The sequence below is a fragment of the Pinus tabuliformis genome, chromosome J (genome assembly GCF_031772625.1).
Source record: "Pinus tabuliformis cultivar Carrire ecotype Pingquan chromosome J, CPIR1, whole genome shotgun sequence".
NCBI classification, from domain to species: Eukaryota; Viridiplantae; Streptophyta; class Pinopsida; order Pinales; family Pinaceae; genus Pinus; species Pinus tabuliformis.
The window spans coordinates 198,831,817-198,857,538 of record NC_142295.1 but is presented as its reverse complement, the minus strand read 5'-3'; positions in this window follow the sequence as shown (position 1 = coordinate 198,857,538).

The following is a 25,722-nucleotide window of genomic DNA, read 5'->3' as shown; positions in this document are numbered from 1 at the left end:
GTATTGGTACAGGATGCAAGAAAAATTAGCTAGGTTCATAAGAGGATGCATGTTTTATTGTACCAAAAATCCTCTAACAAGGAATCGAGTCTATATCATCACTTACCTATACGAATCTTCTATGAGAAAGTATTTCAATGGACTTTGTGGGAGGTTTACCAAAAATGAGGAAGTGACATGACTACCTATTTGTGGTTGTTGATAGGTTAAGAAAGTTATGTTATTTCACACCCTATAGGAAGACCATCAATGGGAACAAAGCAACAAAATTGTTCTTTGGGTATGTTTGGGTGCAATTTGGGATAATAAGGAGCATTGTTTTGGATAGGGACACGACAATTATCGGTTCATTCATTACTACGTCGTGGGAGAATATGGAAATGAAGTTGAAGAGGTATACATAATTCCAATCCTCATACAAATGGGCAAACAAAAGTAGTCAATGAGACTTTGATACAACTTTTGAGGGGTTATAATCAGAAGCATCCTAAGACCTAGGGTGAAAATATGATATATATACATCATTATTATAACAGAGTAGTCCAAACCTCTACTGGTAAGTCCCCATTTGAAACTCTTTTTGATATTTTCCACCTTCACCTTTCAATATTGCATATGGGCATCAAGGAGGAGGGAGGGGTGCTATTATAAGGGATGCATTGAGGGATGGAAAATTTGTTGAGAAGATCGTACATGTCATATATATGTACATGGGACATTATATAAGTGACAAGAAAATGACAAAGAAAGGCATCATGAACACATAATACAAAAATCATTCAAAGTGAAAGACAAACTATAATTGGAGTTGAACAAAGAGAGGTCACAGGGTCTGGTAATGAAAATCAAGGCTTTGCGATATATTCCCTTTGAGATGGTAGGAAAGGTGGGAGATAATGCCTACATATTTGGTCTACCCCCATACAAGTGCATTTACTAAGTTTTGAATGTGGAGGATCTAAAGTTCTATTAGCCTTCCATGTTAGATTAAGAAGAGAAAAATATATAACTGTCTATGGAGGATTTGACACCAGACGGTCAGGCAGAGTTGATAGAAGATACTATTTTACAAAAGAGGTCCATAATTACAAGAAAGGGGGGGCAACATGACCCTTGGTAGATTGGATTGAAAGGATAACTCCCAAGACAAGATAAATGATACACCTGAGAGAAGGCGAAGAAAAATTTTCCTCACCTCATTTAGTAGAAGCCTCTAAAAATGGGGAGGTGTGATCCGTATTGGATGATTATAATCTTTTCATTAATCTTGATGCTTTTAGAGTGGAAAAAAGTGGAGAAATCAACTCACAATACGATTTTTACCAGTGAGACCTGGTCTCACAAAGCAAGGTTTGGAACCTACTAGGAGAATTTTAAGGAATCAAACAATGTTTTTTGGGGGTAAAATTATGCCACTTTAGAATTTCCCATTTCTTTCATATTTTACACATAGATACCTTTCCAATAGTGAAATAATGACCTCAATCATAGTCCTTATGCAAAATTTATGTCACTTAGAAGTTGACATTCTTGCTTTCACCTCCAAAATTTGAAAGGATGTCACGTGATTATGGTGAATACGACCGTAGATGAGTCCATATTGTAACTTTTCTTAACAATTCAGGCATTCAATCCTAACCATTAGTAGGCTATGGTGTTATGTTATAACCGGGCCACTAGGAGGAAAGCAAGTTCCATTCCTTTCAAGTGCATTTGTTACATAGATGAGAGAAAATGGCAGAGAGGAATAGGATATAGAGCACACAAAGAGGATTCACATTATAGAAGAATGTGGGCCACATGTCATACTTATTTCTACATATAGCCATTTTCTATTCAGAGAATGAGATTAGAACGAATTCACCTTCGAGTTGGGTTTTTTCCCAAAAGGGTTTTTGAGGACATATCTTGCTTCAAATAATGGTTTGTGAGTTTTTATTTCTATGTTCTCTATTTTTTGCATAATTTTAACTATCATGCATACAAAATTAAAAATAATCTATAGATTCAAGAATATAAAGAGAAATAAAACTTTAATAGTGTATATATTAAATTCTTAAATATAGTTTTACTAGATCTATTGTAACAAGCTATACAAATCAAAGAATTAGGTGTTTATATTGCCAGGATTTTTCTTCACCTTTTTTTTATTTGGCGATTTTAAAATGTAGTTATATGATTGACTAATTTTTCGACTCCAATTTATATTTCCATTTCTTTATTTGGTTATTTTAAAATGTAGTTATATTACTGGCCATGCTTTTCTACCCAAAATCATATTTAAAACAAATCTTGAAAATATTAATTTTATGGTATTCTTCTATCTGCATAAGCATTTTCTCTAGAGCCGAAACACTCAGTTAATACTTGTTTCCTCGACAACAACTCATGTAGTGGAGGTCAACTTCCAAAGCCAAACTCAATATTCATGTGGTGCATTACCTTGTCCAGCTTTTTTGTTTTATTATTAATACGTTCTAATGCTCGCAGATCACCTTTTTTGCAATTAGTGTTTCTGTTCTTGGAGGCTACCCTCTCTTTTAAATTCACTCTCCCAATAAAACACGTGTGACATCCGTTTCATTACTCCATAATGTAATTAGAAACATATCACTCTAAAGTATGTTAGGATGTCAAATTCTATTATTTTATGTGTAGTTTATTTTTATTAATGAAAATGTTAGAGTTGAAGAAAAGAGACAGCTAACAACAAACTATGAATTTTTAGAGCATAAAAAAAAAATATCTACCTTGTGTGAATATTTCTTTTTGTTGTAATTCTTAGTCTTCCCGAGAGGGAAATGTTGGAAAGATGAAAGATTAATATGTGATTAGAAAGATGAAGAATTAAGAGGAGAAAGAGCAATCTGGAGTTTCTGCTTTGCACTATGTGTGATATATGCGAACTGTGATTCTTCGCCCTTAGGCAGTTTCCTCCATGTTTATTAAAATGCGTATCAAAAACTTGAAGAGCCAAGATTCGATATCCAAATCAATAAAGACGTAAGGTTTTGGTATTTCGGGGGATTACTTTCAACATCCCTTGTAGTTTCGAAGAACATTAAGCGAAAGTTCAAGACGACGAGCAATAAAACAATATACAACTGTGATGCTTCACTTTCTTGTGGTTGCCCGCATCTGTGATGTCCATGTCCTTTCACACGGGCATGGGTGTGGAAGGGGCGTTGACCTCCATTAAATTACAAAGACGATGTTGTCATTGTGCATGGAATCGAAATTGCCTCACCTGAGGCGCACAAAGTGAGATGGTTGTGCTCCTAACACATTAGGAATAATTTATGCTTTATGAGGTGCGAATAAATTTATGCTTTGGGAGGTGGGGATGAATTATTCCCTGACCCCACGCTCAGCTGTGATAGGCGGCTATTATTCTTTAGTATTGGAGATTGGGAGTGTTGCATGAGCATGTAAAGCATGTCGCTCAGCCAGACCACACGATGTGACGAACTGACCCTGTGCATGGCAATTAACTGAATGTTGTCTCGTTGAAAAGTAGATGAATAGATAAACCTCAATTGACTTCTTACGTGGCTAGGTTACGTTGATAATGAACAAAGCGAACCTCGAAGCTAGGGAAGATCAGCTCAGAGTGGTCAGTAAAGTTTCGGTTTTCTTATTATATCTAATGACTCGTATATATCAGTTCGAAAGTGATACCTCATACAAGAGATTTTAGAATCCTTTGGTGGCCTAAAATAATGTTTCATAGAAATTTTAAATTATTATATTATACCTCTAAAAAAAAAAAAAATTGTAATGTTTCGTAAATTTAGTGGTATATTAAGTCGAAATCAATATTAAAAAATAAATTCGTTATTTTGGGTGATATCATCAAAGCTGTTATTTGATGTAAGTTTTAAAGATTATGATTGATATTATATGACTCATTTTGTTAATTTTAATTTTATCATAATTGTGTGAATGATATAAAGAAATTTGGTCATTTTAATTTATCCTCATAAAACATATTTGTAATTATTTATATTATATATACCATCCCAAAATGACATGTCATATGTTTATTTAATTAGTTGATATAAATAAGAGAGTTTTATTTCAATATTTTAAAAAACATAATATTTTTATTAAGTTTTTATGGATCGGGGCAATAATTTCATCAGAATTGATTAACGGAAAAACTCCAGCCTTAAATAGCCTTGAGTAAAGGAGTTTTGTGAGGGTGGCCTCCTAAAGAGTCTTATTAGACATTAAGAGTGATAAGAACATAATGGAATCTAATTTTCTTTTTTCAATGTCAATACTTCTTTGTAACACCTAAAAAAGGTGTTCTAGAATATTTTAATATCATCAGAATTTTTGTTATTATAACTAGGATAATGAAATATGGAACAATTAATGGTATGTTTTATGAAAATAATATAAAAATAGTACTTATGCAATTTTTTACGAAAAGTTTATGATTTGTTATAAATTAGTAATCAAAGGAGCTTTTCTCTTCACGACTATATATTTACCAAATCACTTTTAGCTTGTCATGTTATGGTCCTTTTTCCCCTTCAGCTGAGGTTACTATCCTTGTTCAAATATTTCGAAACTCCCCCTTCTATGGTCTATCCTTTTCCTACTTCTCATAGCTAGTCCCCAATTACTTGGTTTCTTTCCCCCCAAGGTGTAGTCGCCATGCCGCACTAAAAGGCTTGTATTGACAAAGGTGTTGTATACTACCAAGATTGAGCTAGTCGAGGTAGCATACATAGACAACTTTGAGTTGAAGAGTTAGCAACCCATTTTTGGGATGTTAACCCACCCACCTATTTAGAAAGAATTCAATCGTACTGACAGGGAAGCATCGAATCAACAACAACTCCTCTGAAACATGGAAGTAATAGTTGATTTAGCTTATTGAGTGCTTGATACAAGGCAGACATGTGGCCATTTCAACCAATATATGCACATGATGTACCTATGTTGGAACATGGAAATATTATTAGGAAAAGTTTTATCGAACCAACATGCACACAAAGAGGACTTTCTCGTCTCCATGGAACATCAACGCTAACAATTGAGATACTTAGACCACCAATTGGAGTGCATTCAGAAGCACCTAGGCATCCCTCCTAACAATTCATGTGATGGCAACAAGGAGTTGATCGGGTTGCTACCACATATTAAGACCCTTCTTCCTAATCTACTCATATTTGCTATGTCTTTGATTTATAAATTTTCTATTTCTTTAGATTTTTCTCATGGCCTGAAAGGCATGACTATCAATTTATATATTTCATATTTCGAATCTCTAGTTACTGCTTTTTGTTTTTCCTTTCTCAAAAAGTGTTTACTTTTGGAGCAAGTTAGGCATGCGAAGTGAGTGGCTAAACTAAACCCTTTGGTTTTTCATGTGATCTCTTATTTAGAGGGAAGTACAAAATTTTATTCCACAAAATTTTATTTCCAAAACTATCTTGATTATGCAAGATTTTAATGAATACCTCATAAGGAACAATATTTACAAAGGTTTTGGCAATATAATAGCAAGCTAAATAAACTAGAGTTTAGAATAGTTCAACACTTTAACATCCTAAACCTAGAGGAGCCTTTAATGCAAGATCTCTTTTAACACCATGATTATTAAGTGCAATCCCTAGAAATGAAGATTGATAGCATGTTATTCACATTAATTGTTTTAATGCTAATTCTTCACCTTTTAAAAAATTACATAATACAATGAGTGTTAAGTAGAATATTTTATAACACTAGAAAATTTATTCATCTTGACAATTTTCATGAAACATGCATCATTTGATAGCACTAGATATTGACAAATTTTCATGAAACATACACCCTCATTATCTGCTTAATTTATACCAACACTTCCAAAAAAATATCTTAGTATTGAGAGGCTCCCAACTCTAATTCAAATATATAAGTTATACTTCTTATGAATCTATGAAGCTTGCATTTTGAATAACCTAGTAACTATGGTAGTATCTCACATGGGATAGATTGAGGCTGGGAAATAAAGGTAAAATGGATAGGCTAAGACTAGGAAATAAGGGTAAAATGAAGGATAATTAATCAATAACACGTAAATTAATTGTCAGTTAAAAATATAATATTAAATAAGTCGGGTGGAGAATGCGTAATTTTAATTTAATTTATATATAGAAATTTAATATATTTACTTTGTGATATCCCTCATCTTTTGGTATTAATTAGCTTTGCTTGCTTTTCAGGCAAATAATTATTGATCAAACTGTGATTGTATGAAATGGTATTTCCATATATTGTATAAATGAACATGATATACATGGATATGTAATAAGTAAAGTTTATTATAATTTTTATTTTTTAAATTGGAATGAAAATTACTTGAATGAGACACTTCAGTAATGAGATAATTGCAATCTCAATGTTAGGTAAGATTGAGAATAACATTCCACGGGGACCAAATGTTTCCAATATGTGAAGAATCAATGGATGGGAGAAAAAGATCTATTGATCTTCTAACTTGAGAAATATGCTAACTATGTGAAAATTTAAAGCACTGCTAGAGATAAAATGGGCTTTAACAACAAAAATCTTCCCATAAAAGTGGGACGCCGCTAATAGGAAAAATATAATGGAAGAAATGGTAGAAACATACCTATTGAAAGGAATAAGGGATATTGAATCTCTGAGGGATGTGGTTTTAAACTGATCTCATGCTTGGGTCAAAACAATGTACTCATTCACTGACTTCTCCATATTTTGGTTAGAAGTTCTGTGTACAATATTGTGTCCGTAAAATAAATAAATATGTATTTATGTTTTCAAAATGCATGGTGATAGTAATGTTGTTGACACCTAATCATCAGGATTGGGTGAATAACTGAAAATGATATAAATAAATAATAGAGAATATGAATAGTCACCAGGAGATGAAATGAATAGTCTCTCCCTCATGTATATAATAAACACCAACCTAAATGAAATAGATGAATTGTTTTGAGGAGTTATTGCCTGGTTTGACATGGTATCAGAGCCAGCTCCCGAAATTAGTTTTTTGTGTAACTCCTAGTGTCAATTTCATGCCTATATTCTGCCTGGTTGCCTGAAGCTTGCCCGAGGCATTGTCATATACGTTTTTTGATATTGTCTGCGCCCTCTGTCAAGAGACTTGCTACAAACACTATCTCACTGCGTCAGTGTCATAGATGTTTTATATTGTCATATACTCCACTAAAAAACGTTGTCACGTTGTCTCACTGCGTCAGTATCATAGACGTTTTATATTCTCCTATACCCCACTGAAAACGCTGTCTCCACTAAAAACGTTTTCTCCACCGCAAACGTTTGGTATCCTATACTCCACTGAAAATACTGTCTCCACTACAAACGCCGTCTCACTGCGTCAGTGTCCAAACTGTTCTATTGGGGTAAGGGTTTCGTTGTGATTCAGTGGCCATGGTCCAAACATATGAAAATATATGGTGTGAAATGCATTGAATTCTTATGCGAACGTTGTTCTGCGGGATACCTTGTGGCATTGATTCGAGCTGCTCTAAAAGTTATCAGTGTGGTGTGATGTTCGTATGATGCCTTTGATGCATTTACACAGAATGTTGTGAACGTTATTATGAGAGCCAAATGTTGTTAAAGCGTTGAAATTATACATAGGTGTATGTCACGTTGTGCGTGGAATGGTGCTAGTTCGTATGCATTGAAGGGAGTTTATTAGTTCCTCTTTGTGCATTAAAGCGTGAGATCGTGAATCTAGTTGGAGGCTCACCTCTCCATATTCTTTGTTGCAAAACTTTTGGCATACGCACAGTGAGTATTATTGTATGTTGGTGATAGCGTGGATGAATATTGGTGGACCCATAACTATGGTACAATTTATATATTCCTTTGTGCGTTAAAGTTTATGAAGAACTTAATAAGTATGGTATATGGTATCAAAGCATAATTCATAGGATTTGAACTTTCATGCATCTAACCAATCACTTATGAGAAAAGCATCCGTCCAAGTTTTTTTTGGAAAATTCTGAAATACATCAGAATTCATGTTGTGATAAGTGTTCTTTCTCTTTTGAGTAGTTGATATTATTTCTCTTGAATTGCAACCATATTGTAATACAAAAAAAATATGTGATATTCTATAAGCATAAAATATAGTTTTGATCTTTGTATATTAAATGAAGAAGGAAGAATAAGGCCGCATTATTTTTGAAGCATATTTTCCCAGCAGAAGTATTTTTTTATAGTACATAGATTTTTTGGAAGTAGAAGTTTTTTTTATAGTATGCATTCAATCATATCTATTGTGGGAATAGTTCTCACTAGCAGAGAGAACTATCCTAAGTGATTCCGCATGATAAAGCACACCCTCATTTTCAATGAGTTGTGGAAAGGAGTGTGTATTGGAGACGGAGACAAAGAGCTAGAACAGCCTACCTCAGATAAAGAGCTCGCCATTAAGGAAAATAAGAACAGCAAAGCTTATGCATTAATCACAGCATCTGTAAATGAAGAGGTGAGTCACCATATTTCGCCATTTTAAACTGCTTTCGAAGCCTTACAAAAGCTGAAAGAACTCTATGACTCACATTCTGCACTTTAAGTTATTCAACTCATGATTAAACTCTTCACTCTTGAATTACAAAATAATGATCCTCTTGCTTTTACATCCTAAGTAAAACCTATAATGCATGATATCAAATCCACTAAGGTTGAATTGGATATTCCTCTTATCGCTTTTCTCAAGGCACTTTATCCTACTTACTCCAATTATCTTGAGTCATTGCAAGAAAATGGAAATCTCAAAGATATTACCTTTGACTCTCTTGTGGAAAGGTTTGCTGAAATAGAAAAATCTTTTGGAAAGAAGACAACCCCTGAATCTTCTAAAGAGGCTATGTGCCATGCTCATAAAGAAAAGAATCATGCTCAGGATTCTTCTAGAGGAAGAGGTGGTTGAAGAGGAAGAGGAATATATTTCAGCTGCAGGGGGGACAAACACTCTCAATAAGAAAAGGCATATTTGCACTGCATACACTGCAAAAGAAATGGATCACATGATGCCTCTACATGCAAGTTACCATGGGACAAAATTGAGCAGCAAAAAAATGAACAGAAAGGTAAAACTAATGACGCAGACAAAGGTAAAGCACCTAAAACAACTCATTATGTTGTGGCACAATGTAATATTGTAGTAAATGAAGATTTATTTAATGCTTCGCTTGCTTCTTTGAAAAATGATTGGTTGCTTGATTCAGGAGCAACATGCCACATGACTCATAGAATTTTTCTTTTTGAAGAATTTACTAACAATGTTGATGGAGCAATATACTTTGAATACCAATGAAAAATCAAGCCATCAGGGCTTGGGACAATCAAGCTTAAATTGACTGGTCTTCCAGACTTTCTTTTGCATCATGTTCTATATCTCCCACAGCTCAAGAGAAACTTGTTGTCCTTGGTCCACATCTGCCAGCAAGGTCACTCAATTCATATGTTTGATGGCAAGCTTGAGGTGAGAAAAGCATCTGACGACTCACTTGTCATGAGGGGAATAGAAGAAGAAAGGCTTCTCAAGCTGCAAGGTACCTCTGCTTGTGTACAACATTTCTCATACAATTCTCATTATGAAGAAGGTACACTTCCATCAAGTTTGTTATGGCATGCTAGATTTGGACATTTGAACTATGACAGCCTCTCCTTGTTGAAGAAAAATGGTGTTGCTGGTTTGCCTACAATTCGTAGGAAATTTAAGCAATGTGATGCTTGCATTCTAGGAAAGCATATCAAATAGTCTTTTCATGATTCACATTCAAGAGCACATAGAAAACTTGAACTCATTCATTCAGATTTATTTGGTCCAATGCCTGTTCCTTCTGCAAATGCAAATAAATATATGATGACATTTATTGATGACTACACCAGAATGTGTTGGGTTTATTTATTGAAGAACAAATCTGATGCTTTTCAAACATTCAAGAACTTTCATAAATGGATTGAAAATGATGCACAATTTCATATTGGGTCTATTCGCACTAATAATGGAAAATAATACACATCAAATGAATTTGAAAACTATCTTCGCTAACATGGGATCAAATATCAAACAACTGTACCTTATAATCCCCAACAGAATGGTGTAGCTGAAAGAATGAATAGGACAATCTTAAATATGGTACACTCCATGCTCTTCCTAAAAAATGCAAAGATAATGTTTTGGGTTGATGTTGTTCTATGTGCTGCATATATAAAGAATAGATGTCCATCTAACGCTATTAGAAACAAGACTCCATATGAAATGTGGTCTGGGCATGTTCCTTTGGTAAAGCATCTCAGGGTCTTTAGTTCCACCTATTGTGCCTTGATACCAAAGGTACATAGAAACAAACTTGGTGCAAGAAGTCATAAGTGCATCTTCATAGGTTATTCAAACACCTCCAAATCATACCATCTCTATGATGAAGTCAATAAAAAGTTTGTTGTATCTAGAGATGTAATTTTTCTTGAATCATCCAAAACTGACAATGTTGTTGAGCGGTAACTTGATCGCTTGGATAGATTCACAAATGCAAAATCATTTCAAGAATTTGATAATTAGATTCCACATCTTGAAGGGGGGATTCCTATACTAGATCAACATGTGGAATCTTCTTCTGAAGAACTCTCTCGCCTGCATGAAACTCCAACAACGGATGATGCTTTAAATGATGTGATTGACGGAATTGGGAGACTCAATCTGGATTTAGTCCAATCTCAATCAACAGACAAGCCTGGACCATCTAAGAAAGGTCCTCCAAAGTGGCTGATAAGGACACTTGAAAGTGTTCATCCTGATGAGGTTGGAAAGATAGGAACTAGAAATTCAAACCAGCAAAATGGAGGTGATGTAGATGACTCTAATTCACCTATTGATATGGATGTTTCTTATGATTGTGAACTGAATTTGTCTACAGATTTCAAACCAACTTCCTTCAAAGAAGCTGCTTCTCATGATGAATGGAAAGAAGAAATGCAAAAGGAGTATGATGCCCTCATAAAGAATGGCACTTGGAAGCTAGTTGATCCTCCATTAGGAACCAAACCAATTGGCTGCAAGTGGGTGTACAAGAACAAGTAAAGATGATGGCTCACTTGACAAGCACAAAGCCAGGATTGTGGCAAAAGGTTTTGCACAGAAGGAAGGGGTTGATTATGAGGATACTTTTGCCCCCACAGCAAAATGGGCTACCATCCGGACACTTTTTGCCCTAATAGCTTAGAACGGTTGGAAAGTCCATCAAATGGATGTAAAAACTGCTTTCTTGAATAGAGATCTAAAAGAGAATGCTTTTATGTCCTAGCCTAAAGGATTTGTTGTGAATGGACATGAAAATAAAGTATGCAAACTTGTGAAATCCTTGTATGGCATCAAACAAGCACTGTGAGCCTGGTATGAAAAACTAACTGAACATCTTCTGAAACTCAATTTCAAACATTATGACCTTGATGATGCAACTTTATTTGTCAAGAAAGTTTGCAAAAAATTTGTATTTCTTGTGGTATATGTAGATGATCTTTTGATGACAGGGAACAATGAGAGCTACATTGCATCCATAAAGAAGGAATTGGGAAAAGTTTTCAAATAACTGATTTGGGCTATGCTCATTACTATCTTGGTATTGAAGTAACTCAACATCCGAAGTCCATATTTCTTTCTCAAAAGAAGTAAATTGGAGACCTGTTGAGCAGGTTTGGCATGATGCAATGCAATCCTCTTACTACTCCAATGGAACAAAACTTAAAGCTCACATCTATTGAAGGAAAAGAATTTGAGGATGCAACAACATATATACAGCCTGTAGCAAGTCTCGACTACCTAACTACTACCAGGCCAGACATTTTGTTTGCTGTTGGAATCCTCTCTAGGTTTATGCAAAAGCCTTGTGAAGGACATTGGTCTGCTGCAAAAAGAGTTCTAAGGTACTTGAAGGGAACTCAAGACTTTGCAATCAAGTATACACAGGTGGACGACTTCAGTTTGATTGGATACTCTGATTCAGACTTCGATGGAGACAAAGAAACTGGGGTATCTACTTCAGGATATGCTATGAGTCTTGGATCAAGAGCTGTCCCCTAGAGATCAAGAAAACAATCAGTTCCAGCAGATTCCACAATAGAAGCAGAATACGTGGTAGCAGTTGAGGCAACAAGAGAAATTGTGTGGCTCAGGAAAATTCTTGAAGATTTGCAGGTAAAACAAGTACAATCAACTCCACTCATGATTGGCAATACCTCTGCAATAAAGTTGGCCAAGAACCCAAAGTTACATGATCAAACGAAGAACATCAATACTAAATATCATCTGATTCGACATCATGTTGAGGCCAAAACAATTTATCTCTGGCATTGTTCCACAAATGAGCAAATTGCAGACATCTTCACCAAAGCGCTTGGAAGAGAAAAGCTTGAAAGATTTAGAGTGATGCTTGGACTTACGAATGTCCCTTCAAATTAGGGGGGTGAATGTTGACACCTAATCATCAGGATTGGGTGAATAACTAAAAATGATGTAAATAAAGAATAGAGAATATGAATAGCCACCGGGAGATGAAATGAATAGTCTCTCCCTCATGTATATAATAAACACCAAACTAAATGAAATAAATGAATTGTTTTGAGGAGTTACTGCCTATTTTGACAAATGTTTTAAACTTTGTCATACTAGAATTATGTTTTTGTACTTAAAGTGGTGTGTCATATTTGGGAATGAATTTAGAGGGGAGAGACATCCATCACAATCGATATCTCTTCTTAGTGATAGAGAGGATTAGACCATATCCATAGGTGGATAGAAAGCATCTACTGGAATATATATATATATATATATATATATATATATATATATATATATATATATATATATATATATGCATATTTTAGTAGGAACAATTATTATGAGCATAGCTGTTAAGTTATGGTATGTTCTATGCTTATAAGAGTTTACTTCTTTTTCCTATTATATTCCACAGATTAGCAATCACATGTACATAAAGTAAAGTGCAGATAGAACATTAAGCGATTAACAGAAAACAAGCCAAGACAAGAGACAGAAGATGTGGTGGCTAGCCAGGGACAAACCCCACAATGTGTGGGGAAACCCTTTGATCAAATCTTCTTTTATCTTAAATAATTCAGCAGAGAGAAATAGTACAATAAATCAGATTCATATCAGCAGTAGCAAACCCTAGATCAGCATCATCAGCATTAGCGACTTCATTATCAAACTAGGGTAGACGATATCTCACAAACCGTTCGTCGGATTGAATTCATTCCACCACCAAAGGTTGCGGATTTCAGAGGAGGTTCAGATGAACCTACAGTGCAGTTCAGATGAGGAGATATTCTAGGCCACTCAGGTCAATCTTTACTTCTGCAGTTGCAGCTTCAGTTTCAGCAGTTTCCAGCTTCAAAGTACGGTAGTTGATATCTTGCAAAACGTTCGTCGAATTGACTTCATTCCACCACCAAAAGTTGTGGCTTTCAGAGGAGGTTCAGATGAACCTATAGCACAGTTCAGATGAGGAGATCTTCTAGGCCACGCAGGTCAATCTTTACTTCTGCAGTTGCAGCTTCAGTTTCAGTAGTTTCCGGCTTCAAACTAGGGCAATCAATATCTTGCAAACCGTTCATCGGATTGACTTCATTCGACCACCAAAAGTTGTGGATTTCAGAGGAGGTTCAGATGAACCTACAACATAGTTCATATTAGGAGATATTCTAGGCCACGTAGGTCAATCTTTACGTCTACAGTTGCAGCTTTAGTTTCAGCAGTTTCCGGCTTCAAACTAGGGCAGTCGATATCTTGCAAAGCATTCGTCAGATTGACTTCATTCCACCACCAAAAGTTGCAGCTTTCAGAGGAGATCCAGATGGACCTACAATACAATTCCAAAGAGGAGATCTTCTAGGCCACGCAGGTCAATCTTTGGATCTGTAGTCACAGCATTAGGTTCAGCAGCTTCCGGCTTCACATGTGTGAGAGAGAGACCCATTTTTGCGCAATAGAAAAGAGACTCATTTCTGCGCAGTAGAGAGAGAGAGATGTGATGATAAGAGTGAGTGAAAATGAGGAAAAGACCTCTTATATTTATACACAACGTTGGTGTTTGAATAGATGCGACTGTTGGGCTTCTAAGCCTACATGAGTTGTAGGTCAGCTTGATAATAATTCCATAATAAAAATAAATTCATATCTCCATGAATGCTTATCGCAATCGGATGATGTTTGTATCAATATTACACCTCTCGACGAGAGGAATCTAATAAAAATATTATCAACCATGAATAAGATGACCCACATGAAGTTTTTCCCTGGTTGCCAATTTTAACAAAAGCTAATATTTATTGCTTTAGTCGCATGCTGGGTTTGGGATAGCTCCAATTACAAATAGAATTACTATCATAAATGATTATGAAAAGCTATGATTTTCCTTATTTCATTAAGAGTAAATTACACATACACTATCTAAATTCTAGGTCCCTTCTATTTCTAAAAAGAAATAATTAAGATAAATTTATCAAGTCAGGTTGTGACCTGAAGGGATGGGTAAGACAACATAGAAAAATAAGAAGAAAAATTGAGAAAACATTTGGTGTAGGAGAATAATCCTTCTAGCCCAGAAACTGAGATTATGTGGGTTGAGAGAGAAGAAAAAATCATATCACGATTACGCACAGGAAAAGAAAATAGAACTAGAGTAGAATCAATACACTAGCATTCCTTAGACTAATGAATACAATGATTCTGGAAACCTATCTAGAATTAACAGGTTGGGATAGAGGTGCGCGGGCTTCAGAGCCGCTTTATTTACCAAGTTAATATTTGACACCAAACAATAAATAAACCATGGAACATGTTTATAAGACTGGAGTATTAAGAGAATACAACACTTAATTCACTATAAGCAAGGACAGATTTCTAGATACATCTACAACCATTTCTTAACAAATCTTACTTTACCAACATATATATACAAAAGAAAAAGAATTCATTGAATCGTGGACTACCATTATAAACCTATTTTATGCAAATGCCAAAATAAAGAAGGCCTACAACCATTAAATTTGTACATATATTTTGGAAATGTATATAATGATTAACAAAATGCAAATAAACTGATATGGTCGATTACACAGCCATAGGATGAAATCCTAGGAAAAATACTCAAACTACGAATTCAGTTTCTCCAATCCAATATATCAAAAGAAAGAAAATAACAGCTCTGGTGGACGAAATATACATAGAGGGAACATCCACTAGTACTCGTCGTACCATTAGGGAAGAAACACAAAAACAACACCAAGAGAAATTAGAAGTATAGGAAAACTATCATTAATAGTCATACCCAATAGGGCTAGTCGTAGCACTGGGTACTTCGTACATAGAATGGGGAAAAAGTCACCGACCTGGGTAACCGAATAACTTGTTAGTCGCCGATGATATCAACTCTCGATGGAACAAGACCGAGAAGGAAGGGATGACAATGTACCTGCACCAAACCAGCAGCTAATTCAATCATCTAAGAGTATAACTAGTAAATATAATATGGTACAATAAGAAATGGGATTGTGAGTATTCCAAAAAAAATTGCAAGAAATTTTACCTTCTGCAAGTAATTAGAGGTCATGCTCCCATAGTCGCAAGCTGCAATAGGAAGAAGTTTATATTGGAAGATAATCTTATGAGATAGGGTAACCAAAAAATGTAATTAAAAGTTAAGGGCGAATTAGCACCAACTTACCTGAAGTGAGCGGGTGTTGATAAGGCACTACATAATCCATCATAACCAAACCTCCCTCTGTCACCTTAAACAGGAAACTGAATAATGGAGCTCCCACACACTATAAAAAAATAGATACAAATGAAAAGGGTTATATGGTCATGCACATCACTTCATAATAATATGCCAGAAGAAAGAAAACTAAGGGAGGAAAAATAAAACCATGTTCTCCGATTTGAAGAAGAGAGAGATGAGGGTTTGACCTACATGGATGTGTGGGGTTGGAGCTGCATGTTTTTGGAGTAACATAGACACAAGACATCGAGCACCAGGAAGCTAACATTTGTAAGTCCTTGCCTTAAACAGATGGACTACACCTACACAGTTATATAGAAAACCTTCAATGAAATGTACCAAGTAAAGAATAATGGAACAAAAGGAGCATAATAGTTACACCCTGTGAGAAAGCATTACCTGAATGGGGAATGAACTGAGTTGGTTGTCCCAACCAATTGATGTTTCTGCTTGAATCCACCATTAAAGTGGCCAGAACCATAATTGCAAGATGTCGAGCAAACACTACCGTAGAAGAGAAACCACACAACATGAGTAAAATGGACTAGATATGGTGTTATTTAGAAGGAAAGGAGAAATGTCGATGAATTCAGGGCCTCTACCAACTTTTCCTAAGCATAACGGGGCAATGGAAAGAGAAAAGGAGATTGTTGCAAATGCCAAGGGAGTAGGGATGAGAAACATATGTAGGGTTTGAAGGGAGATCCTCCACTGTTGTAATTGCATCACTCCATCGTCACTATACACTTACCCCAAGGTCTGAGACATCACGTGAAGTGCACATGGTATCATTGAGTTAGGTTAAGAGGATTGGTTCCCCACTCAGTTGGCGTACTGACTATAATAACTATGGAGTTGTGTTATACTAAGGTAGGAAGTGGAAACATAAATTATATCTCCAGGATTGAATTAAAAGCTAGGTTGACCACCATACAATAGTCCCAAATATTTTTCGAATCACCCATTTCCATGGTTGCATAGGTGGAATAACAGAGTGTGAGGATGTGCACCATGGGGTTAAGGAACCTAGGGTGCTAACTACCATCTAGGGAATACTCATTTGTTAGATTTACTCTACAAAATATCTTAAGGATATTGAGGAAAAGGTTCCCACTATAGTGGGAAGGGCAGTGGACCCACTCTTACCATGTAACGTGAAACAAAAAAATGTAGAGCATAGAAGAATTATACATACACAAGTAACATATGGACAAATGTAGTGAACTTTAGAATAACATCAGAACCAAACACAATTAACTTTAATGCGTCAAATGTGAAACTAATCTTAGTACCAACATAGAAAAGAAAAAAAGAAACTTTTTGGGTGTGTGAAAAATTGGTATCAGAGCCTTAGGTTAAAAAACCAGGGCTTAATAGAACCACTACAAAAGTAACTAGGTAGAAAAAATTTAGTGATATTGTGCGGAATGAGTAATGGTTAGCTGATCTAACTTGTAGCTTTTGTATGTTGTATAGGTAGCACATAAGGGCCAACAACAGTAAATGGCAGAGGACACTCCTCAAACTATAATGACATGTGTAATGTTGTATGTTTAGTTTGGAAATGGATAAGAACCACCAAAATCCCAACTGCTAGAAATTATTAGTGTTTTATGGCAAGAATCGGGCTACCTTAGGACCAGCAACAAATGGTTGGTAAAGGCTAGTGTGGAACAAGAGAGAATGATAAGAGGATTGATAGAAAAATCTAGTTAGAAAATGGTGGAACCTATTGGCGAGAAGAAGAAAGAAAAGGTACAAAATTGGACAATTCTAAGAGTGGAGAGGACTTTAATAGAACATTTACCCAAAGACAAAAGAGAAAGAAACAAATTGAGTTATAGGGGGAATTCTGAAAAATCAAGCCCCCTACTTTTGTGAGTGAAAAGGAGGAGGATGTGGAGGCTTGGTTTCTTAATATGAATGAATAGTTTCAGGTATATTATTAAGAGAGAAACTTAGAGGCCAGATTGGCTATTTACCAGCTACAAGACAAGGCTTCCCTCTAGTGGGAACAGGCTAGGAGTGTGCATTTGCTTGAAAAAAATATTGTGTCTTGGGAGGAGTTCATGAAAAAGTTCAAAGATTGATATTTGACTGAGTGTTATTATGATGATCATGCCAAGGAGTTCCATGAGCTAAGGTTGGGAGAACCCTCGAGGGATGGATTTGTGACAAAGTTAAAAAAATTCTCTACTACATACATTATATCAAGGAAGAAAAAGTGAAGGTACAAAGATTCATGAATTGTTTGCCTATGATATATAAGGAATGGATTGAGTTTGACAATCCAAAGGTAATGGATGAAGCAATAAGTAAGCCCAGTCTATGTTATTAATAGTTAAGAAATAAAGGTGAAGGCTCTAAATGTTGGAAAAATAAGGATAGAATAAAGTACATGGTGGGAGATAAGTGACAAAAACCAGGATATATTAAAAATTTTGGCAAGGACCATCAAAGGAAAAAGTTCAGTAACATGAATGTAAATCAGTGAACATACTCTCAAGTAAGCTCAAAACCTATGGATCTGAATGTTAAAGTAGAAAATGGGGACAAGGAGAAGGGAACACTAAAATGTTGGTGGCTTGGCAAACCCCATTTGTTAAGGGAATATCCACATAATCCCAGATTGGTGTAGCATGTGCAAGTTGCCCATGAAGCTAGTACTATGAATTATCTTGCTAGGAATATACCTAGAATAAGTGTGGCCTTGGAAGACAGATAAGTGGAGCATCAATCTACAATGATTTAAATTAAAGGTATTATTTCCAAACACACTATTTCTATTTGACTAAATACCGAGGCTATCTTAATTTATATTGGACCACATGTAGTGGAAAAGTGTAATCTTAAAACTGAAAAATACAAAAATGCATGGTTGGTCCAACTTGCAACTCAAACCAAGAGAAGGGTACTCAGTTAAGGAAAGCAATGCTAGCTTGAGTTAAACAATGATTTGACTACGATAAATTTGAATGTACTTCCGCTAGGATCTTATGATGTATTAATAGGCATGGATTGGATGGAAAAACATAAAGCCGTTATAAATAGATTAACAAAAAAATGACTTGTGAAAATCATTAAGGGAAGACTCAAGTGATAGAGGGGGTTCCAAAATCCACGTTAGTTAAACAAATTATAGCAATGAAAATGAAAAGAAATGTTCACAAGGGGTGCAAATTATTTTTCGTTCAAGTAAAAATGGGTGAATCGCAGGGTGAGAAACCATCTTTAGATACCTTGCCAATTATTAGAGGCTATCGAGATGTTTTTCCAGAAGAGATTCCTATATTACCACCTCATAGAGACATTGATTTTTCTATTGATTTGGTACCTGGGGCAGCCCCAGTGTTTAGAGAACCCTACTAGATGTTCCCACCCGAATTTTTGGAACTAAAGATGCAGTTACAGTAGTTTCTGGATAAAGGCTATATTAGGCCTAGTGTGTCACCATGGGGGGCAACATCCTTATTTGTTAAAAAGAAAGATGGCACTTTCAGGATGTGCATCGACTACCCTTAGCTAAATAATTTAACCATAAAGAATAAGTATCCATTGCCCCGCACCGACGATCTATTGGACCAAGTATGAGGGGCAGGCATATTTTCAAAAATTGACTTAAGAATAGGATACCATCAATTAAGTATCAAAAGAAAAGCTATTCAGAAGACAACTTTTTGGAATGGACATGGGAACTTCGAATTTGTAGTATTACCATTTGGCCTTACAAATGCTCCTACAACCTTCATGTGCTTGATGAATATCATGCTCAACAAATTTTTAGATAAATTTGTGATAGTGTTTATAGATGATATTCTGATATATGCTAGAAATGAAGAGGAACATAAGGAACACTTAAAATTGGTATTGCAAACCTTAATGGAAAATCAATTGTTTGCAAAATTTAGAAAATGTGAATTGTACAAAACCAAAATACAATACCTGGGTCACGTCATTTCTAAGGAAGGATTAGAAGTTGATCCTAAAAAGGTTAAGACCATGGACAATTGGCCCATACCAAAGGATGTGACCGTTGCCTGATCATTTATGGGACTAGTAGGATATTACTGCAAGTTTATAAGGGGGTTTTCTAGGATTGCATATCCTATCATGCCATTACTGAAAAAAGGAACAAAGTTTGAATAGAGTTCCTAACAAGGCGTTCATCATTTGCATCGATGCTTGTATGGAAGGGCTAGGGGGAGTTCCATTGCAAGACAAATATGACATAGCCTATGAGTCTTTTGTAGCAACTACAACTACCCTCCAAAATTTTTTCTCACATGAAAATTTCAGAGCCTACCTTCCATCCTGCAATTAATTATCCTTGGTCGCATGTTGGTATGTTGATGATTTCAAGTTTGCCTCCTTGATTTTAAGAATTGTCCGTGTTCTCATATTCATGCAGCATGTGTCATATTTGGGCATAGGAGTTATTGTTTTCCATGGAAAAGAAATGTTGTCTTTCTTCAAGGGAATTGTGTGCATATGAGTGGTTGTCATCACATAGACATGTTTCACACTCACCTCATGCACTCACATCATGAAGGTTGTTGCATCAAGAAAATTATGTCTTATGTATTATGGATGGTCTATGTTGTGTCACCATGTGCCTGTGTGTGATCACAATCGAGTCCCATCAATTTTTTCATATGTTTCACTCATCTCACACTTAGCCATTTTCCCAAGCAACCTAGCCTCATCCAGCATTCCAGAATTGTTTAATTTACTGATGCAACCATCAAGCTTCCTCCCTTGTCAGCTGAGACCTCGCAGTGCCCAGAGACACCAACCTCCCTTGCCTACTGAAACCCCACAGTGCATAGAGGCGCCAACTAGCACTGCACTCCAAAAATGTACAGAGGACTCCAAGGGCATTACACTCAGAAATTGCCTAGAGGTGTCCTCCTGTGACCCCTATCACATAGCAGTTCCCTGAGCCTCACACTACACAGTGTTTTCAAAGTTGTCTTGTCTCTCATGCATGCATAAACTATGCAGACGAGCCCCCCAAGGCCTCGTTCTAGCAACAGTCAATGTCCGCTAAAATTACACAGATCTACCTCTCAGTGAATACAAGAAAAGGTGACATGTTGAAATCACTTCCAAGGAGTTGAGGAGAAGGACCAAGGAATCGAGTAATGGAAATGATCAGGATCGCATGAAAACTCTGCCAGATGCGTGATCATCTTGAGGGTAAGTATGGCAAGTAAAGAACATCTTCCCAAGTACACCTCTTAGTTAACGTTGCAATACTTCTTGTCATTTTCATATCATCCTGTCCTCAGCAACATGGATTTGTGCAAATGCGAAAAGTCATCTCATGTGTTTCTTTTACATGTCTTTCTTCTTTTTCACTTGTTCGACCAACTGTCATCTTCCACATGTTGATGGTTACGTCATGCTTACATTCTCATTTTGGTGATTTTGAAGGTTGTGTTTGAGTTGTGTTCATCATTTACACATCTATCGCACTAATACACGATGTTGTATGTGTTATCAAGAAAGTGCCATCGTAGTCATTGAACTGTCTATCACAAGTGTCAGGATTGTCACTCGCACTATCAGTCAGTCATGTTGATCATATGTTGTCTTGATGGTTTTTTGTGTCTTGTCGTGAAGTCATGTTGAGTGTGTGTTTGCAAGGTTAGGTACAAAAAAAATCACTCGCTCACACACTTAGTCATTTTTCTCAAGCTCTGGTGACCAAATCATCATCTAATAGCTGGATCTCCACCATGCAATTGACTCAACTGATTGTCACCAAAAATAATGCAAAAGTGTCCAAAAAACCATTTCAATATGTGTTTCCCGCAAGGTAATCAACCAAACCTCCGGCTAGTCAATCGAATAGTTTGACTGGGCAGTGACCCCGAGATTCACTCCGCTAAAAAATTGCGCAAAAGCTACATATCTTGCCCACACCATTGACTGAGGAAACTACATAGATATGCCAGACAGACACCAAGTGATCATCCCTATCTCCCTCAAACAATTGTGTAGTTTTTCTAGCTAGCTACCCAGTCAGCCGACCAACTGCTCACCGAGAAAACTACGTAGATTTCATGAGAAAGACCCTCAACTCCCAAACATCCCGCTCAGCTCAGAAATTACATAGAGGTGTTCAACAGGTCAACCTCGCAGTAATTGTGCATTTTTGGTCTCCAGCAACCTCACATCGCATTGGCAGCTCCCTCCAGGAATTGTGTTGTTTCCGTTGCCAAGCCTCTCGCTGCCCACATCTAGCTCCCTCTAGGAATTGCACAGCTTTTACTGCCAAGCCCCTCTTCTACCTACACCGCATCCCTGTAGAAATTGTGAAGATTTGCCTGCCATCTGAGCTAGATCTCGTAGACAGTCATTGCTGATCTAGACAGTCCATCTCAGTCTCCTAGTGACTTCTATGCAATTTTCACCAGCAATGCTCGAAGCCCTCACCCCATTTTGAAACTTTCCTTGCATAGCCTTGTCCTCTCTCCCACTCACCTACATTCGAAATCCAATGACCATGCATCTTGGTAGACTAGGAGGCTTATCGATTTGATATCGTCTCGTCATGAGTGCTGCAGATATAGGTAAATGATTGAGACATGACATGAGGACATATGAGAAGAACAAGGAGGCTACATGTGAGGAGAATATTCGTTAATTGACGATCATGTCAAGCATGCCAAAGTACAAGCAAAGGGGCAATGTGCACATGCAACATCAAGTGAACACCAATAACCATCAACGACTTTGCACACCTTTCCATTCGGAGGTGAAGCTGTGATACACCAAGAGGACATCCATCACTCAATAGTACTGCAACTCGACATACACACCGACATCAGTATGAACATACCAACACTATTGTGTCGACTCATGTCACGAGTCATGTTAGCCACATCACTATTGTCGGCCATACTATTTTAAATCAATGTAATGTAGCATGGAAGTCCAAGAAGTCCACTTGTAATCTGAAGAGTAACATAGAGTTGAAAGGTCATGAAACTCAAAGAGTCATTAGGGACATTGAACAGTCACAGGGCTAGTTTTACCCTTGTCTATAAATACCCCTCATTTGTACTTTCAAAATAATTTTCACCTTGGCTCCTCCCACATAGCCTTGAGAGTTTGTCATATTTTCTTTCAGGAGCGAGTAGTGGCTCCAACGCCCCACCCATGGGGTTAGTGATGTATGGTATCTCGAGGCCCCTTACAACTTTCTCTTAATTCAAAAGCCTCATAATAGGCCATCACATTTTCACATGTGTTGTAACTATTTGTAAGATTAATCTTGAACACTTGTAATACATGTTGCTTTAACATGTGTTAAACAATTGAACTCATTCAGTTGTTCTAATACATATATTTATGAAAATGTGTTGTATGAGTTGTTAATGTTGTCCTCCCCATGTTGGTTACCTCCGCGGTCATCAGACAAAACCTTTCACGTAAACTTGTTATAAAGACGATCACACTCGCACGGATTGTCGCACAGGGTGTTATATGTGCTATCTTCCCTTTTGTGTTGAGACTGCTGCATCTGTGTAGACTACTACTCTAGAAGTTGTGCATGTCCTGTTGTATTGTGTGTCTATGATGGAGTTGGGACTTCCTCCCTTTTGGCTAGAGAATCAATTCCACCCTCTCTCTCTGCGGTGAAATAACCTTGACACAAGTAACACTAGCACTCACTAGGCACATGAACCTCATTGTTCTTAGACAAAGCATACCACTATCACATGCTGACAAGCAAGAGCTAAGGCATATCTTTAAGATAATGGCAATCGGACCATCGTACCGGAAAGGTCTCCTACAAAAAACAGTGTGAGGTCTAATTGGGACTTCATGTCATGAAGATCCCCTTAATGTTGGCGGGTAAACCACAATCAAGCTCATTTTGGTGCTAGAAGGAGGGCCAAATGACAAGTTGAGTCCTCACAATTTGTGTCGAATCTTCACACATCTATCATTTAGTTTGTTACAGTTCACCCTCTGAAATGTTTGACCAATGGACATATCTTTCACATCCGGAGGGAGTTCTGGGATGACTAGTCACAAATCATGTATGATGGTGAAGGCAAAGTCACCTGGCCTAAGCACTTATATGACTTCCATGTGGTCATGGAGAATGTGGAAGATTTTAATGAAAGAGAGGTATGTTTGGTACTCATGCACACACTTCATGACCACCCATTGAGATGGTGTAGCATACAACCTCATAACTCCGTGCACTCATTCAAGTAGTTCAGTGATATGATTGAATCAATTTTTCACCAGTTTGATCCTGAAGCACTTGATAAGAATTTGTTATAACAACGGAAGGCCCCACATGAATCGCCTATGGATTTTTCGTAGTGCTTCCATCTATTCATGTTTGATGTTTTGAAAAGTCATATGAAATTCCAATATCTCATGGACAGATTTGAATATTTCCTTACCAAATCACTCTGTTCCAAGATGAAGTTGAAGTTCAAACCCCACTCAGTATACTTCAGTGATAGAGTTGCACAATCACAAGCAGACACAGTCACTGTCACAAGTGAGTGTCTGCCTTCCCCTCATCAAATAGATCCACCACTACCGAGTGATGTGGGAGAACATGTGCACACATCTGTTCAACTGCCAATTCCTCCCATGCTCACTACTCTCAATATTCTGTGCAGATTTAGTTGGCAAGCCCATGGGTTGTCATAGACACTTGTTACCTCAACCTCTATCTTTGCGTTGGACTGATCCTCTGGATTGCACATTCTTGTGTTCTTTCGTTTCAGACTCTACACCTATTTCTAACAAGGATCAAGCCATCCATGGAGTTGATGTTGCACAACCAGCCTGTGCTGCCATTCGCAAAGAGTATGATCGAGCATCTGAGCATGAACCCATGGTGAGGGATGACCTCCTTATGTTTGTGCCTCCTCCTATTTTTCCTAACATCGTTAGTGATTATGTTATCTCTGATTTTCCTTGTGTTCATCTATCCATGGACGCATCTACTTCCGATCATTCGTAGAACACACCTGATGTCAATCCATAATTTGGTAGTGGATAGGACAAATTGATCATTAAAAATCCACTTGATCATTCATCTTATTTTTTCAGAAACGCAAAGTGTGAACATTCTTACTTCTCATATAGCCTTTTGTATGATTCATCAAAAGATGAGGATGCCAACAAACATCCTGAATTTTGTGATCATGGTTGTTGTGATCTTTGTACTTCTTCATCTGATCAAGATGTTGATTCACTTGATGTTAATCTGTCTAAGCCACTGGTCTTTCACGATCTATCTATTGATGAAGTGGAAAACCCACATGTTGTCGAGGCACTTCAACCTAAGTTGATGGTTATGTCAAGCCCTTGTTGTCCTAAGGTTAGTCCCACTTCTGATCATAAAAGTTGTGAAACACCTAAGGCTCCTCCTCACTCATCTGTATGCACTAAAGTTCAATCCAACACACAGATTTCACTTCCTCTACCGAAATCACATGATCCCATTGCTTGCACACTGGAGGAATCAATCAAAGAAAGCACACTTGAAAGGCATAAGTTATATATTTTTCTCATGTTTTCCTGTCTACCACATTCAAGCAAGTGCATATGTTTATCATCTGTACACAACTTGACACATTCCCATGTTAAGTCCACAAAATGTGTGTCTTGTGCATTCACTCTGTTATTTTCTGTGGATGTTTTAGAACTCGGAGCATGTTGTGTTCAATGTTATATCTTTTGTGTTTGTTGGTTCACTTGACTATGCTTCTTGTGAACCATGCCTTTACGAACATGGACTGGCCAATGTGCTGCTGGCTGCATTGGAAATATCACTTCACGTGACTAAGACATTCATGGTTTCACATAGGAGTAGGAGTAGTGTTTAATTTTTGCTTGCTTGCATGATTTCTTTGCTTACTTATTTTTCTTT